The sequence below is a fragment of the Capricornis sumatraensis genome, chromosome 10 (assembly GCF_032405125.1).
Source record: "Capricornis sumatraensis isolate serow.1 chromosome 10, serow.2, whole genome shotgun sequence".
Lineage (NCBI taxonomy): Eukaryota > Metazoa > Chordata > Mammalia > Artiodactyla > Bovidae > Capricornis > Capricornis sumatraensis.
The window spans coordinates 51,405,314-51,424,765 of NC_091078.1; the positions used below are offsets into that span (position 1 = coordinate 51,405,314).

At 44.5% G+C, this 19,452-nt stretch overlaps 1 pseudogene; it reads right to left on the reverse strand.

Moving 5' to 3' along the window:
• Window positions 1–3,470: 3,470 nt before the first annotated feature.
• On the reverse strand, window positions 3,471–4,467 carry LOC138087534 (annexin A2-like; annotated as a pseudogene).
• Window positions 4,468–19,452: the final 14,985 nt, after the last annotated feature.

The window sequence follows — 19,452 nt, forward strand, 5'->3', positions numbered from 1 at the left end:
CACTTTATTTCCTTTTTAAAGTACACACAAGGTGATTTGAGGAAACAGAAGCACAGAATCATTTTCCCACTTCACTGGTTTTTCAAAAGAGTTAAGTGGTGTTAGGTTCCTGATTTGTACCTATTCTTTTCCTACATTTTTTTCTTCCCTTTGCCTCACATCCCAGCCAGAGCAAGAACATAGGTGCTTTCTCAAGGAAACTCAAATAACATATTATCACCGTAAGAATCCTCATGCAAGAATCATTGCAAAAATCATTAAGTCTCAGTATAGAAGTCCATTAAAGGAAACTTCATTTGGGAAACATAGACTTAAACAGAAATGCAGATTTTGCAAACAAGAGACTGCCTTCTCTAACAGACAAGCCATTCACAAGGTTTTTTCTCCTTTAGGGAACAATTCTCATTTCAGTCTCTATTCTCAGCTCCCTGCCTGTGTTCAACATTTGACTCCCAAGAAAAGACTTTCACTTGATGAAGATGGAAAACGGTGGTCCACCTCACTCCACTCTCCAGCAGTACCAGTGTGCCCAGTATATATGCCCACTGGTCATGGGACTGAACTAGGAGTCCTTCTGGACTCAAAACAACTCTGGACAGTTGACTGCAGCCGTGAAATTAAAAGACGCTTACTCCCTGGAAGAAAAGCTATGACAAACCTAGATGGTATATTAAAAAGCAGAGATAGCACTTTGCCGACCAGAAAAAGCTCTAACAACACGCATACACGTGCACACACATATATGCACACACACAAACATTTCTTCAGCTCACCTTCAGATGATGTCATTTACATTCTAAAGTGACAAAATTTTTATCCAACCTAAAAGTGTTAAAAATTTCTTCCTAATTACTGAAACCAACATTTTTAAAATGGATAGAGTTTAGATTAGGAAACCATGAATCTATCCCATGAGCATGCAGAAATTCTCCTTGGGCACATATTGATCCTTAGAAGCACAATTTTATTTTCTTGGACAATTAAAGGGAGATTATACCACTGGGTCTAAGAAGATGCTATCACTTCTCATCTCCTGGCATCCAGCCGATTGCTATCTCAATTTAAAACACCCTAAAGGTCAATGCTTATTTAGTTCCTCGCAATAATCCATTTTGCCATAACTTTGCTTTCCTATTTAATTCCCTTACATACAGCAGCATTTTCCAACTCTAGTTTTGCAGAACAAGAGATCCATGAGGTGTTAATAAGTATCCCTAATGAAAAATAAATGGTTGTATAAGCAAATACATTCGGCAAAAGCTGGGCTGAAAGCTTAAGCAGGTTTCTTTCATGCAGGACTTCTCAGAGCCTTGAATATGCTAATGTGTAGAGTGAACAGGATCAGAGACAGCAGTTTGTAATCTGCAGGTAATTTAACAACAATCCATGTTAGCTTTTATAATTATTAGCTATGACAAATTCGAGGCTTTCTAAACATACATGTTAAGAGTACCCTTCTTCCACAGAACAGCTCTCTGGATTTTTTTTTTCTTAAGTAAAACTTCAGTTTATTCACAAGGGGGACCTGATTAAACTTAAAAGCTTTTGCACATCAAAGGAAACTATAAGCAAGGTGAAAAGACAACCCTCGGAATGGGAGAAAATAATAGCAAATGAAACAATTGACAAAGGATTAATTTCCAAAATATATAAGCAACTCATACAACTTAATACCAGAAAAACAAACAACCCAATCAAAAAGTTAGAAAAAGACCTAAACAGACATTTCTCCAAAGAAGACATACAGATGGCTAACAAACACATGAAAAGATGCTCAAAATTGCTCATTATTAGAGAAATGCAAATCAAAACTACAATGAGATTTCACCTCACACCAGTCAGAATGGCCATCATCAAAAAGTCTACAAACAATAAATGCTGGAGAGGGTGTGGAGAAAAGGGAACCCTCTTGCACTGTTGGTGGGAATGTAAATAGATACAGCCACTATGGATGACGGCATGGAGATTCCTTTAAAAATTAGGAATAAAACCACCATATGACCCAGCAATCCCACTGCTAGGCATATACCCTCAGGAAACCAAAACTGAAAAAGACACATGTATCCCATCGTTCACTGCAGCACTATTTACGATAGTCAGAACATGGAAGCAACCTAGATGTCCAGCGACAGATGAATGGATGGAGAAGTTGTGGTACATATACACAGTGGCATACTGCTAAGTCACTTCAGTCGTGTCCGACTCTGTGCGACCCCATAGACGGCAGCCCACCAGGCTCCCCCATCCCTGGGATTCTCCAGGCGAGAACACTGGAGTGGGTTGCCATTTCCTTCTCCAATGCATGAAAGTGAAAAGTGAAAGTGAAGTCGCTCAGTCGTATCCAACTCTTAGCGACCCCATGGACTGCAGCCTACCAGGCTCCTCCGTCCATAGCATTTTCCAGGCAAGAGTACTGGAGTGGGGTGCCATTGCCTTCTCCGCAATGGAATACTACTCAGCCATAAAAAGGAATCCATTTGAGTAAGTTCTAATGAGGTGGATGAACCTAGAGCCTATTATACAGAGTGAAGTAAATCAGAAAAAGATAAGTATCATATACTAATGCATATGTACAGAATCTAGAAAAAACGGTACTGAAGAATTTATCTGCAGGGCAGCAATGGAGAAACAGACATAGAGAATAGACATATGGACGTGGGGAGAGGGGAGGAGAGGGTGAGAAGTATGGAGAGAGTAACATGGAAGCTTACCATACATAAAACAGATAGCCAACAGGAATTTGCTGTATGTCTCAGGAAACTCAAACAGGGGCTCTGTATCAACCTAGAGGGGTGGGATTGGGAGGGAGATGGGAGGGAGGTTCAGAAGGGAGGGGAGATATGTGTCCCTGTGGCTGATTCATGTTCAGGTTTGACAGGAAACAACAAAATTCTGTAAAGCAATTATCCTTCAACTAAAAAAAAATAAACTTTTAAAATTCAGTTTATTCATCTTTTTACAAAACTCCAGTACTTTGGCCACCTCATGCGAAGAGTTGACTCATTGGAAAAGACTCTGATGATGGGAGGGATTGGGGGCAGGAGGAGAAGGGGACGACAGAGGATGAGATGACTGGATGGCATCACTGACTTGATGGACCTGAGTCTGAGTGAACTCCGGGAGTTGGTGATGGACAGGGAGGCCTGGCATGCTGCAATTCATAGGGTCACAAAGAATCGGACACGACTGAGTGACTGAACTGAACTGAACTCAAGAGACAAAGTGTTTCACATCATAGATTTCACTTCCAAGTTCTCGGAATGTTCATTTCTTTGGCTATAAAGAGGGACTAGATGGGAAAGTCAGGTGATGTGTAGGCATCTAAACTAACAAAAGAGTGGGTGGGGTGGGCAGCGCTAACGTCATCCTCCCAAGGATGGGCACAGGGGGCTGTTAGCCCAAGCTGACTGTGTAGAACTGTTAGCTGGAGCATGGAGCAGCCATCCTGGATGTTCAGGCTGTTGTGGGGTTCAGTCACCCCCACCACGCAGGTACGGCAGCGCTTTCTGGTAGTCGCCCTTGGTGTCTTCCTGAATGTAGTATTTCAGGGACTTGCCGAACTTTACTTGAAATCAGATCTTATTTTCAACATGTCCATGTCACTGCAGGGGATTCTAATCAGGACCTTACCACGAGCGCCCTAGCCATTCATGGAGACGTACCGTCTGTCAGCAAAATACAGGGGCTTGTTCTGAATGCATTGGACCAGGTTCAGGAAAACATTTTCCAGGTCACCTTTGACCTCCTCCTTGATGCTCTCCAGCATGTCACAAGGGCTGTAGCTCTGGCACCTTTTGAATACTTCCAGGAAGTGACACCCGCTCCACTCAGTCATGATGCTGGTACACGTGGGAACGTTAGTTTCTTCCCTCTTCACACCAGCATCATAGAGAGAGCGGGAGTCCTGGTCGGTCAGTTCATCATCAGCAACAGAGCCATTCTCTGCCCTTCAGCCCTTTGTGAGGGCACCTGTGGAAGCCACCAGATGTGTTGGAAACGATGTCCCTCTCCAGACCGGTCTTGTAGACTTCCGCGTAGACTCTGTTGGTTTCCTGCAGCTCCTGGTTGGTCCTTGAGCAGACGATCTCAGTGAGAGAGTCCTCATCAACCCCCAGTCCCTTCATGGACGCTTTCAGCTCAGGAGCACCATACAGAGCAGGTGTTTTCAATAGGCCCGAAATCACTGCCTCCAGGCGGCAGAGACAAGGCTGACTTCAGTGCTGATGCAAGTTCCTTCTTGGCCCTTGCGAAGGTGATATCCTGTCTCTGTTCATTGCTGTGGTTGGTCAGGACGTTGACAACGGTGACCTCATCCACACCTTTGGTCTTGATGGTTGTCTCAATGTTTAGAGCATCCCACTCAGCATGAAAGTTGGTGTACGCTTTGACTAACCCATGTGCACTCAGAGGTGTGAAGTGATCACCCCACAAGGTGAGCTTGCGCAGAATTTCAAGAACTGTACACATTTTGAAAGAAACTGGGCTGGGGGCAATGCCCTCGGGGTCCCCAGATGCAGAGTGTGCTCTCTAGATTTAACGTTCCATGAAGCATACTTGGGGAAGGTTAACCCAGCTCACTCCCTATTGCTGTTTAATAAGTATTTTATTCATGTCTGTGAGCAAAGAATTAAGGTAAAATATAGTGCAGTGTAAAAAAGCACAGTTATATGAAAGAACCTTACTCCAGGATTTACAATCTCCAAACAAAACTAGATCCTGAAAAAAATAAAAATAAAAACTAGATCCTGTTTGGATAGAAAGTCATTTATTCTGCCTCTCTCACCAGAACTAATGATCCTATAGTTTTATATGGTCCCAATGACTTTCTATCTACCTAAAAAAGGATGCATCCACGCATGTGCATTTATTAAGAGAAAAACGTATGGGACATAGAGAAAATCCACAGGTTACTTTGATCAGTCATGAATTCACCCACTCATTCACTGAAATACACACACGTGCACACACGTGTGCATGTGCGCACGTGCATGCACGCACACGCACACACACACGCACGCGCGCGCGCACACACACACACACACACTGGGTTGGCCAAAAAGTTCATTCACCTTTTTCTATAAAATAATATGGAAAATCCCAAATGAACTTTCTGTCCAATCCTATATATATTATAGATATATGTAGGTATATATACACAGACACCCATTTGTATATATGTGTATATGGACTTGTTATGTATCAAATAACAGGTCCTGGAGATAAAATTTTTAATTTAATGTTCTAATTAATTTTAAATTAAATGTTGTAGGTCCTGGAAATAAAATTTTTGATCAAATAGATTACTTCCTTGCCCTCCTGGAGTTTTACCTCCTAGTGGACAAGTGAGATAATCCATGGATAGATAAGGAAATATACAGTATGCTAGTATAAGTGCACTGGAGAAAAACCCATCAGGATGAGAGGCTCAGAGCGTGACAGAGTAGTAGGGGGAGGGTGTTATTTTAGGTCAAGGAGTTGGGAAGGCTTCATTGATAAGGTGATATTTGGACAGAGACCTGAAAGTAGCAAAGGACAGATCTTGCAGAGGGTGGGAAGGGCTTGACTGGTGAGTTTGAGTAACGGTGAGTAGAATGTGGCCGCTGTGGAGCCAGCGGCGAGGAGAGTGATAAAGCTGCAAGAGGAGTGGGTGGGTCTGCAGCAATACAATGGACCTAGAGAAGACCACACTGAGCAAAGTCAGACAGAGAACGACAAATATCATATGCTATCACTTATATGTAGACTCTAAAAAAAAAAAAGACACAAATGAACAGAAAGAGATTCACAGACTTGGAAAACAAACTTATGGTTACCACAGGGAAAAGGAGGGCTTCCCTGATGGCTCAGGCGGTAAAGAGTCTGCCTGTAATGCAAGAGACCCGGGTTTGATCTCTGGGTCAGGTAGGTCCCCTGTAGAAGGGAGTGGTTACACACTCCAGAATCCCATGGACAGAAGAGCCTAGTGGTCTATAATCCTTGGGTCTCAAAGAGTCGGACACGAATGAGTGATTAACACACAAAGGGAAAAGGTGGGGGGAATAAATTAGGAACTTGGGATTAACATATGCACACTACTATATATAAAATAGGCAACCTACTTACTGTACAGCCCAGGGAACTATCCTCGATATCTTGTAATAATCCATAATGGAAAAAATCTGAAAAAAACTCACCTGAATCACTTTGCTGTATAACTGAAACTAACACAATACTGTAAATCAACTACACTCCACTAAAAATGAAGTAAAATTTAAAAATCAAAAGGGAGGAAGGAGTTGAAGGCCTTATAGGTATTTGTCAAGACTTTGGCTTTTACTCTGGGAAACTGCCTCAGGATCTTGAGCAAAGATCAAGCTCCATTTTGATCTCAAAGGATCACATTCTCTGCTTGATTGAGATGAAATATGGTGGCCATGGAGGGCAGAGGTGGGAACCAGGGGCGCCATCTAGGTACAAAGGACCATGGTGCCTAGGACCTTAGAAGTAGCGATGGACAGAGCTCCAGGAGTGAAGTTCCTTATGGGAGAAGTAACACCTGTCGGATTGCTCGTCACTCAACAGACCCCTCAGGAGCCCAGCTGATGTGTGGAGCAAGGCTCTATGTCTTTCTGAGACTGGGGTGTCCAGCCACCATGGTTAATCTTGCTCAATGAGTAAATTAGCTTGTTAGAAACCTGTCATCTTCTTCCTCTCCCAGAGATTCTTACAATCAAGATCTAAACTGAGATGTCTGGCAGATTACCATAGCTACAGGTGCCTGGCAACCAGGACTAGACTGATGGCCATTGATCTATGGGTTCCAGATTCTTCCCAGGGATGGAGTGCACTGAAAAGGGCATCCAAGTTCCTGAAACTGTCCAAAGCAGAGAGAAAACCATGCGGTCGTTGTCTTGTTCTATCTGACTGGCCTTTGTCTCACAACAGACAAGGGGGCCAGCTCCCATCCCATCATGGGTTCACTCCGATAAGGGGTCATCCAAACCACTCCCACCAGAAGACGTGTAAGACCTAAAGGCAGAGACGAAGACACTAGTCATGAGGACAGAGGAGATGAAGGCAATCAAATACTTACCCATTCAGTGTTGGGAAGGAGGGAGCAGAGAGGGAGCAGGACGGAGGGCAAGAGGAAGTCAAGGTTGGAGACTAGGAGCCTTGGGCCAGATTGGCCCACAGCCTATTTTTTTTTTGTAAATAATGTTTTATTAGAAAACAGCCATACTGTAATTATTTACATATTTTCTATGGCTGCTATTATGGTGTGATGACAGAATTGATTAGTTATTATCCACAAAACCTTTTGGCTTCCTGGGTGGTGCCAAAGTGGTAAAGAACCCACCTGCCAATGCCAGAGACTCAAGAGACATGGGTTCGATCCCTGGGTCGGCAAGATCTCCTGAAGGAGCGCATGGCAACCCATTCCAATATCCATGCCTGGAGAATCCCAAGGACAAAGGAGCCTGGTAGGGTACAGTCTATAGGACTGCAAAGAGTCAGACATGACTGAAGTGACTTAGCATGCACATACACACACAAAATTTTTAATACGTATTACTTGACCATTTGCCGAGAAAAACAAATTGTTCTCTTCTGGTCCAGTGGTTCCTAAGATGGGCTGGAGGACCTGGTCATCTTGTTCACCAGAGAGACTGGCTTGGTTCAAGGCACAGAACCATGGTGGGCCACGAGGCATGCTAAAGAAATAGTAACAACTTACAAAATTAGAGCCAACACCACTTTTATGATGAGGAGATATGCCACCACTGCAGCTTCTTGTCTCAGCTGGCGAGGTACAGAAGAGTGTTTCCCCCTCAGGGCATACCCTGCACGTGGGGAGTCAAGACATGGTGGGCATAGAGACGGGACAGGAGGAGGAGCAAGGCCCCGAAAGGAGAACGATTGATACATCAGGCCTTCAACGCTGTCTTCATCAGCTTCCCTGCTGTGGGCCGTGAGATTGTGTCCCACCCCCCAAAAAATTTCATGTTGAATTCGTGCTGAAGCCCTAACCCCCAGTGTGTTAGTATTTGGAGGTGGGGCTTAGGGAGGTAATTAGGTTAAATGAGATTGTGAGGGTGGGGCCTCATAATGGGATTAGTGCCCTTATAAGAAGAGACACATCAAGCCCTCCCTTCCTCCCTCCCTCCCTCTCTCTCTCCCTCCCCTCCCCACTCTCCCGCTCTCTCTCTGTTTCTGTATCTCTCTCTCCCTCCATCTCTCCCCTCAACCTTTCTCTTCCAAGTGGGGGCACAGTGAGAGGATGGCTATCAAACCCGAAAAGGGGCTCTCAAGGGAACCCAACCATGCTGGCACTCTGACCTTGGACTTCCAGCCTCCATAATAGTGAGAAAATAAATTCCTAGTCTATGATGTTTGTTATGGCAGCCACAATCAACAAAGACATTCACTAAACTGTTTGACCCAACACAGTGTGGCTTGGGGAGCAGCTGAACAGGCCTGACTGCAGAGAGAAGATCACAGAAATATCCTATTCCTTCTTCCTTATGTGATAGGGACTCTCCTTCTCTAAGAAAACCACATTTTAATTTTATCTCTTCCAAGCACCCAACCGGAAGTCAAGCAGAAAAATGTACCTGGTACAAGATGCTTGCTCTATTTTTCCAAGAAACTGTTCCTCGTTAATGGTCCATGGACATTGCCCAGTATTCCCCAGGTTTTCCTGTGTTACTTCCATTTGCTGCTAATTATTTTCTGGAACCAGAGCTCATGGAAACAGGCTCCAGAACGCTTCTAAAATAGCCAAGGATTCTGGTTTCTTTCTTGCAACCTTAATTTATTGGAGAGTACCAGTGCCTGGAGAATTCCATGGACAGAGGAGCCTGGCAGGCTCCAGCCCAGGGGATCACAAAGAGCTGGACACAACTGAGTGACTAACACTTGTCACTTCCACTTCACTAGTGTTCAACAAAGTGATCATCTATGTGGGGTTGGGAGAATTTTGAAAGATTTGGGAATTTCAAAGACTTTGTGGGACAAAAGGTAAAATAAGCACAATGTGTGGCTTCTCCTACCCACCCCTCGTATCATATTGACTGAACCAAGGGAAGACAGTGAGTTAGGTTTTGTTCCCTTGACCTTCCATTGCATAAGCCTCAGAAATTCTCTGAAGGTGAGAAATGGTGAGAGGAACAGACATTTTGTTTTACAGGATTCTTCAAACCCTAGGTCTCCCTTGTAAAGCTCAGTAGCCACACAGCTCTTCTATCCTCTGTTGAGAGATGGAATTGAGTTTGCTTTGATGCCAAAATAATTTAAGGCCTTTCTCTAAAGCTGTTGAGTCAGGACCTGAGAATGCTGTTGGCCCTGCTGGAATTGTTTCCTGATGCCTTGTGCTGTGTGCTGTGTGTGCTCAGGTGCTCAGTCGCGTCTGACTCTGCGACCCCATGGCCTGTAGCCTGCCAGGCTCCTCTGGCCATGGGGAGGCTCCAGGCAAGAACACTGGAGTGGGTTGCTTTCCTTCTCCAGGGGATCTTCCCAACCCAGGGATCGAACTCAGGTCTCCTGCATTGCAGGCAGATTCTTTACCATCTAAGCCACCAGGGAAACTCCTTGACGCCTTGCTGGGGGAGAAGGGGTACAAATAGCTTACACTTAAAAGGCAGAAGCAATTGTCTCTGGGGTCCTACCCTTTCTGCAGAATGACAGGAATCCATCCCTTTCTGCTCCTGGAGCCACAAGGCAACAAGACGGGCCCATCCTCCATGCAGCTCATTTTCCCTTCTTGAGGATCTGCGGCGGTTTTGCCTTTTTTCTTCAGCATTTCCTGTCCTTGACTGTTGATTTCTTCTACCTCCTGTTGTTCTGTTAAACCTGAAAGAGCCTAGAGGGAGAGGAGTGAACACAGGCTCTGATTTCCCTGTGGGAAGGGGAAGTGTGGGGCTCCCCAGGTTGCTTTTCTACAGAACTGGAAGTCAGTGCTGTTCTGAACTGTCTCTTCTTTTAAAGCTGGGGCACATTAAAACACACAGTTAAATTTAACTGGTCCGAGAGAGGCTAATGGAAAAATTGGAGACCATGAAAAGGTCAAGAGCAAGGGAGAAATACAAATGGTCAATAAACATGCTAATAAATGTTACACTTTACAATAATCAAAGTTGCTAATGCAACTCAAATGACAAGATTTCATTTTCTGCCCATCACATTAGCAAACAGTATTAAAAATATATATGTAATGGACTCTGACCTGTATGTTTTCACCTGTGAGGCTCTGAGGGAGGTGCACAGACACCTCAGCACGCTCTCCTGAGTAGGTGCTCAGGTGGGGTTTGTGCCTCCTTGCAAGTCCTGCTTAGGTGGCCTTACTAGCGCCTCACTCTGGGATGCTGGAGTCACCGGCACCACTCCGCTGAAGCACTGACAGGACTTCTCGCTTGCACACTGTGTACCACCCCAGTGCAAGAAGGTTGCGTCCCTGGTGCACAGAGGTCGAAAGTAAAGTCTTTGGTAGATGAATGGATAAAAAAGAAGCTGTGGTACATTTACAAAATGGAATATTACTCAGCCATGAAAAGGAATGAGATGCTGCCATTTGTAGTTACAAGGATGCACCTAGAGATTATCATACTGAAGTAAGTGAAGTAAGTCAGATGGAGAAAGACAAACACCATATGACATCATTTATTTATGGAATCTAAAGTGATACAGATGAACTCATTTACAAAACAGAAAGAGATTCACAGACTTAGAAAACAAGCTTATGGTTATCAAAGGGGAAAGGGTAGGGGGAGATAAATTAGGAGTTTGGGGTCAGCAGATACACACTAACTATAGATAAAATAGATAAATGGCAGGACCTACTCTGTAGCACAGGGAACTATATTCAAGATCTTGTAATAACCTAGAATGGAAAAGAATCTGAAAAAGAGTATATATATATATATGTATATATATATACACACATATATGCAAACACACATATGTGTGTGTGTGTGTGTGTGTGTGTGTATTGCATTGCTCTACACCCGAGCACTGGAAACTGATAGGGACAGAGTAAAGACACAAACTAGGTGATTAAATGGCTAATTTCACTAGGGAATTGTAAGTAGAAAAAAAATATGGCAGAGCCCTCTAAGTTAAACTTCACTCAAAGCAAGTTTGCTTAACCACAAAACCAAGCGGGCTCACTTAGCAACAAAGCCCTGCAGTGGAAGCATGAGGCAGGCCCCCGAGACAATGGTACGTCCTGCCCACTGATGTCAGAAAGCGGCTGATTCCTAGGACATGCTCCTCTATGCACGCTAAAGACAAAAATATAGGCGAAAGTGACATTGGACTAAAACCTGAGGTGCTTTACCATACTTCACTATACATTACTGCCCTTTGGGTTGTTTCCATCACACTGTGACAATCCCAACCTGACCACCTGACGTGGAGGAGGAGTTGATGATGGAAGCGTGACATCTACTCAAGAAGGAGGAAGAAGATGTCTTCTTCCCCTCCTCATTTTTCCCTCGATTATAAAAGTGTAGCCCACTAAGTTCTTGGCAAGGTACTTCTTTGCCCACCTACTTGTAAGCCTCACAAGCATCCTATGCTAATAAATCACTCCTTATCTATCACTTTGCCTCTTGGTTGCTGAGACATAAACAACTGGATTCCCCCCGAGATACATTTCTGAGATTTCACAACTAACACAACACTGCAAATCTATTGTAGATCAATTTTTTAAAAAGTCTCCAGGAAACCTCTTACACGTTCTAAGATCACACAACCAGTCTATAGCAGAGTGTGGATCTGAACCAACAAATGTTTGACTCCAGGTCAAGGTCTTGGCGCTCCACTGTTTAATGAAAGGGCTTTCAAGAGGTTTGGCCTTAAAATGAACCCCATCACCTCCCAAGGTATTCCTTTAGGTAACTGATCCACAATATGGGGCTAGGTGTATTTCTCCCCCCACCCACCCCCATGAGCCACACCTCCCTGAGGTCGTGTTACCTGGGCCTAGAAGGACATACTGTGTGCTCTGCAGGAACTTAAGGCCAGCAGATAGATCTCCAGCACACCCAGAACCCTGCACCTCAGCTGCTCCCCTTCATCTCAAGAGTGGGGAACGGCAGAGTCCCTATGCCTCACCCTCCTGATGGATGTAAGGAAAGCACATTGTAAGCACCAAACATCAGTCTGTGTCTGTAAAACTCATTATAAACATCACCAGGAATGAGAGGAAAACAAAGCATCTCTATTTACAGTGCGAGAAAGAGAAAAACAGAAACCTGCCAAGCATATGCTTAATCATATTTCTGTACTGGGAGGGGGAAAATTACCTGTAAATCTTTCCTTTGTGGTTGATGCAAAGCTGATGGGTCTACCCTTTGGAGATAGATGTTTATGACTTCCTAATGGCTGGGGGAGAAAGCAGGCCCCCTCTTTCCCGTGCCAGCCCCCTGGGACCCACATCAAAGCTGTTTTGTTTAAACTGGGACACGCCTGCCCTACCGACCCCACCCCATGCCTTTTTGGATCCTCTTTCTCTCTTTGTGGAATCTGCAGTAAGCTCTGCAGCTGACCTCAGGGGTCACCCACAAGAGATTTCCTGTTTGAAACTTGTTCCGCAGGCTGCGTTTCCACCGCCTTTGAGTCATTGTCCTCCAGCCCTGACATCCACACCCCCAACAGATGAAAGAGCTCCACCATCTCCGCCATCCTGAACACAAAGGCGGCAGGGCCTCTTGTTGTTGTTTAGATTCGCTCTCAGTTTTTAAAAATATAAACCTATGTTGCACTTGTTCCTTACTACAAAAGCAATACCTATTTATCATAAAAATATTCCAACAATGCAGACAAGCAGAATGGAGAAACAAAAAGCATCCATTATTGCACCAAAGAGTAAGCACAGGGAGCCTGCTGGAATACATCTTTCTGACTTTCCCTCGGCAGAGATCTATCTATCCAGTGCTGTGCAAGGAGATCACACTGAAAATCCAGGAATGAACCTGCTTTTTCATGAGGCCCTATGTGGGGAACATCTTTCCATGTCATTAAATATTCTGTATGTTTTGTTATATTTTACAACATGAACTGGGTTTAGTAGTTTTCATCTGAATATAAAAGCAATTCACACTTAAAAATTTCATCTCCTTTGTTCAGGCCGTTGCTTTCCTGGGGCTGTTGAGGAAATACTGTGGGTTGATCAGAAGAAGGCATGCAAGATTTTTTTTTTCCTTCTGAAAAATGAGGACATTGCTGATGTCCTCTTAACTCCAAGGGGCTTTGACTGCCTGCTTTGGGGAGCTTGACGACACACTTATGCCAAGATGTCCCCTCTCCCTTACATCCTCAGGTCAATTCAGAAGAGGCCCAGGCTCTTGCCCCCCTTTCTCTTTCCTCCCCCACTGCTGCCATATTAGAAGTGATACCAGTTATCTTCCCCCTGGGGAACCTTCCCCCCCAGGAACTATTACACAAAATGCAAACCTCAAAATCACAACTCTTAGGAGAAGAGAGTCAGCCCAACTTCCCCGTCAACTAGGAGACCACTGGGATCTACCCTGCCCTCTAGTACCACTGCCGTCTTTTCTCCATTCACGGCCTTCTGGTGCCCTAGAGCCAATGATGTTTCTGGGTCATTGGTGGTGATGCCAACCCCAGGCTCGGTCCAGCTCCACGCATGGCAGCCACTGTGCTGGGAGACAGGATATCTCCACCCTTTGTACTGCAAGGCGAGCTCCAGGTGCCTCTCACTTAGTATCCAGGGCCCAATGCTCCTGGTCCTGTCCCTCCTACAAGAGCTATTTCTACTGGGACTTCAGCCAGGGGAATCAGATCAGAAATGGGCTCAGGAACCCAGGTCTTGCCAAGCAGAACCACTATTTATTCCATTTTCCTAGTATGTGGATCCACAGCCATCCACCTGGCATTGTCACCTTCCTTTTCAATACTGTATGTATGAAAGAGCTCCTTTATCCCCCTTTCTGGTCAGTAGGACACTGGGGCAGTGATGGAAGGATTCAGACCCTCAAAACAGTAACCCCCCAGGGCAGCTTCACCATGTTGACCCTAGACAGCATTGCTGGCTTTCTGCTTTCAAAACAATAGGAAATAGTAACATCAAAAGGGAGACCAGACCCCCACCAAGAGGCTGGGGGAGAAAGAGGACATTTTATTTGTGATGGAGGAGGAATAATTTCCCTTCCTCACCTTTTATTCTCTAACCCAAACATAAGCCAGGGAAACATTCAATGTGTCTTGTGGTAAAAAGTAAAATCCAAGCTAGGTTTTAAGTGGGTCACCCTGCTAAACAGCAAAATTAATCTTCAATGGATCATTACCTCTGTCTTTAAATGAACAATTATTGTTTCTAGAGAAATAGCGTGGCACCGTGAAAAACCCCTGGGGTTTGAGTTATGAAACACAAGTTTTTCTACCCCTCCCTCTTACCACCTTGTGACTCTCAGTCAAGTATTAGGCTCCCTGAAGCCTTTCTGTCTCTGCCTAAGTCTGGACTTGACAGTAGAACCTTAATACCCAACGTCTGTTAACCAAGAGTCTGTGCACCCTTGAGCAGTGCCGAACAGTTCACCATCAACATTTGCCAAGGCAGCTTATTTTCCTGTGCATCTTGATTTCCAGGGGAAAAAAACAAAACCCCTAAAAATCCAAATACTTTCTCAATATGTGGGAATCCAGGTCAGTTCAGTTCAGTTCAGTTCAGTCACTCAGTTGTGTCTGACTCTTTGCAACCCCATGAACCGCAGCACACCAGGCCTCCCTATCCATCACCAACTCCCAGAGTCTACCCAAATCCATGTCCATCAAGTTGGTGATGCCATCCAACCATCTTATCCTCTGTCATCCCCTTCTCCTCCTGCCCTCAACCTTTCTCAGCATCAGGGTCTTTTCAAATGAGTCAGCTCTTAGCATCAGGTGGCTAAAGGACTGGAGTTTCAGCTTCAACATCAGTCCTTCCAATGAACACCCAGGACTGATCTCCTTTATGATGGACTGGTTGGATCTCCTTGCAGTCCAAGGGACTCTCAAGAGTCTTCTCCAACACCACAGTTCAAAAGCATCAATTCTTCAGTGCTCAGCTTTCTTCACAGTCCAACTCTCACATCCATACATGACCACTGGAAAAACCATAGCCTTGACAAGACGGACCTTTGCTGGCAAAGTAATGTCTCTGCTTTTGAATATGCTATCTAGGTTGGTCATAACTTTCCTTCCAAGGAGTAAGCGTCTTTTAATTTCATGGCTGCAATCACCATCTGCAGCGATCTTGAAGCCCAGAAAAATTAAGTCAGCCACTGTTTCCACTGTTTCCCCATCTATTTGCCATGAACTGATGGGACCAGATGCCATGATCTTTGTTTTCTGAATGTTGAGCTTTAAGCCAACTTTTTCACTCTCCTCTTTCACTTTCATCAAGAGGCTTTTTAGTTCCTCTTCACTTTCTGCCATAAGGGTGGTGTCATCTGCATATCTGAGGTTATTGATATTTCTCCTGGCAACCTTGGTTCCAGCTTGTGCTTCATCCAGCCCAGCGTTTCTTATGATGTACTCTACAAGGTGACAATATACAGCCTTGATGTACTCCTTTTCCTATTTGGAACCAGTCTGTTGTTCCATGTCCAGTTCTAACTGTTGCTTCCTGACCTGCATATAGCAAGGTAATATAGTTGATTTACTATAATTTATTACCCTCCCTGAAATTCTGTTTCCTCAACTACTATGACACCTAACATCAGTTCTATAGGCCAGACACTAGTCTAAATGTTTAGATATATTAACTCATTATAATTTCACAGCAGCAACTCTATAAGCTAAATCCTATTATTATGATCATCCTTACAGGTGAGGAAACTGAGTCAAAAGCTTTTAAGTGATTTTCCCAAGGTCACAGCTCAGAAGTGGCAGAACCAGGGTTTGAACCCAGCAGCCTGGCTCCAGTGTCCAGAGTCTTCAGTGTATGTCATGACACCTCTAGCTCTGAGATGATGGAATGGTGAGTCAGATTCACCTCCCAGGATTGTTGAAAGGACTAAATGTACACAAGACACTGTACCTGACACATGAAGTCCCCACAATATGAATAAATATTACTGTGTTATTATTTCCTAAACAAATCTGATAAAGTATTCTGTTACGATTTGAAAATTACAAAACTTCATAACAACATAGAGAAACCCAGCTATCATACAATACATAATGAATTAAAGAGAAATACAGTTCTGGTTGTGCCTATGTACAAATCACATCCACATTGTCTAAGTGCATCAGTCAGTTATTGCTGCATAACAAACAACAAGTACTTATTCCTCCTATGTCTGCTAGTGACTTTGCTGTGGTTCAGCTGGGTTTTTGCCCCTGAAGTGGGTTGAACTTGGGTTTGCTCCACACGTGTCTGAAGGAGCTCTTTCCATGGCAATGACAGTGGTACAAGAGGGCGAGTCCAGTGGCTCAAGTGTACTTTAAGCCTCTGCTCACATCATCCCATTGTCAAAACAAATCGGGGACTCCTCTGGAAGTCCAGTGGTTAAGACTCCACGCTGCCACTGGAGGGAGCAGGAGTTTGGTCTCTAGTTAGGGAACTAAGATCTCACATGGCACAGCAAAACAAAAGCAAAGTAAATCACATGACTGGGCAAAATACGGGGGTAAGGAAGTATACTTCACACCCCATGAGACAGAAGTAAGCCACAGCATACCTCTCCCCGTGGAAGTGGAGGTGAGCAGGGACATGCTCTTGAATAATATAATCTACTATAAGAAGGACCAGATAGAAATAGAAAAAAAAAAACTGAGAAGCATGATAATTTGGTGAGATTGAGGGTATTTTTGTCTTCCTTTCTTCCCAAAATAACACTTACTATATTGTCTTTGAGATTGAAAGGAAAAAACAAAACAAAAGGAAACCTCAAGAATCAGTCCTAAAAAAATAAGCTGGGGATTAGCAGATACACACTGCTACCTATAAAATAGATAAAACAACAAGGACCTACTGTATATCACAGGAAGCTATTCAGTATCTTATAATAACCTAAGTAGAAAAGAATAATCTATAATAAAGAAAAGAATAACCTTTCCATAAAAAATCTGAAGAAGAATATTAATATAATATAATGTAACATATGTATATAACTGAATCACTTTGCTATACACCCAAACATTGTAAATCAACCGTACTTCAATTTTTTTAACTTAAAAATAAATAAACATGTACAAACAATTTTTTAAAAAATGAAGAATTTGAAAAGAAAGGTTGACACTGAAAAATGTGGAAGTGTTAGTCGCTCAGTCATGTCCAACTCTTTGCAATGCCATGGACTGTGTAGGCCACCAGGCTCCTCTGTCCACAAAGTTCTCCAGGCAAGAACACTGGAGTGGGTTGCCATTTCCTTCTAAAGGGGATCATCCCGACCCAGGAATCAAATCTGCGTCTCCTGCACTGCAGACAGATTCTTGACCACTGAGCCCCAGGGAAGCCCAAGCCTGACACTAAGTAGCCTTTGTTCACTCATTCAGCAAACACTTGCTGAGTCCTCCCGCTGCTGCTGCTGGTGCCAAGTCACTTCAGTCGTGTCAGACTCTGTGCAACCCCATAGACGGCAGCCCACCAGGCTTCCCCGTCCCTGGGATTCTCCAGGCAAGAACACTGGAGTGGGTTGCCATTTCCTTCTCCAATGCGTGAAAGTGAAGTCGCTCAGTCGTGTCCGACTCTTCGCGACCCCATGGACTGCAGCCCACCAGGCTCCTCTGTCCCTGGGATTCTCCAGGCAAGAGCACTGGAGTGGGGGGCCACTGCCTTCTCCAGCTGAGTCCTCCTATGCACAGGTAAATCTAGTCCCTGTCCTCAGGCAGCTCACAGTCTAGAGAGTGAGCAATCATGATCACGACAATGGTGATGACGATGACAATGATCATGGTGAGAGCCGAAATTAAGTGGCCCACATCCAGTGGCCATTTACATGGTATAATCTGTAATTCTATTACAAAGCTCCATAAAGGAAGTTCTGTTACAATCCTATTTCATAGAAAAGAACCAGACTCAGCCCACACGTGGCAGAACTGGGGTTCCCACCAGGCAGTCCGGCTTTAGACCCTGCACTCTTTAGCACTTCACTCCCCATACACTCAGACCCCTAACCTGTCCCACCCCTGTATCTTCACAACAACCTCTCTCCATATACCTGAGTTAAAAGATTACTTACACAACATGCCCTCCTCTGGGAGGTTTTGCAAACACAAAGCCTGTGCATTTAATCAATTAGATTCCATAGACAGGTGTGGGCAAAGAGTGCCAGCCTTCGGTAAAGAAACTGACTTTTTGATCAGCTTGGAGAAGATGTGAAGAAAGGAAACACAATTGTGTTCATTTCCTAGGTTGACGGTGGCTGAGGATCCGCTGAGGGTGGCAGCTGGCTTTTCTCCACCTCGTATAGAAGCAGTAAGCAGTAGGCCTTGCACACAGCATCAAGGGAAATGGGCGAGGCAAAAGGGAACATTTCCAGATTACAAGGACCTTTTTTTCAGAAAGAGACTCCCAAGTAGAGGGCTGATCCCTTTCCAGAGGCAGAGTGGTGAAGCGGGTCAAGTAGGGAGCAAGGTACAGATGGACGAGATGGCCTCATAGGACACCCTAGAATTCAGCCATTCTTCCTTCAGGTTCTTTTTTCTACCTCCTTTTCTGTAGACAGTTGGTCTTTTTTTTTTTTTTTTTTTTAATGTGAACCATTTTTAAAGGCTTTATCAGGCTTGTTACAGTATTGCTTTTGTTTTATATTTCAGTTTTTTGGCTGGCAGGAACGTGAGGCCTTAGCTCCCGAACCAGGGATCGACTCAGCACCCCCTGCATTAGAAGGCAAAGTCTTAACCACTGGACCACCAGGGAAGTCCTCTACCTCCTTTCCTCAAGGCTGTTTTCAGAATGTGCCGAGCAGCAGAAGTCTAGTCAGATACCAAGGCCCAATTCCAACCCAGTGATGGCAGCCCACTCCAGTATTCTTGCCTGGAGAACTGCCTGGACAGAGGAGCCTGGCAGGCTACAGTCCACAGGATCACGAAGAGTCGGACGTGACTGAGTGACTACCTTACCTACCTGGATTTCCTCACCTTCCCAGACCACCCTGGGGTCTGCTCTTGTGCACCCTTCCTCTGGGAGATCAGTGAAGGGAAAACTAGCCTCCCACTTACCCCCACCGAAAAACAGCAGAACACGGGAGCTCTGTAAACACTGGCGTAGAACTCAGCTCTTTCAGCTACAGTCACAGTATTTCATACTCAGTAGCTAACACTGAGAGTACTAATAAAAAACAACAGCCAACCCGAGGCCATTTGCTGAATTAAGTGGGAAAGAACTTATCTGTCTGTCCATGTCCGATCCAGCCCATCAGGAATGACCTGACGAAAGGGCTGAATGAAAGCTGCAGCGGTCCTGCCAGAGAAATCCCACATGGAGGCTGCCGGCAGCTCGCTTTTCTTAGAAATAACGGCCAGTCA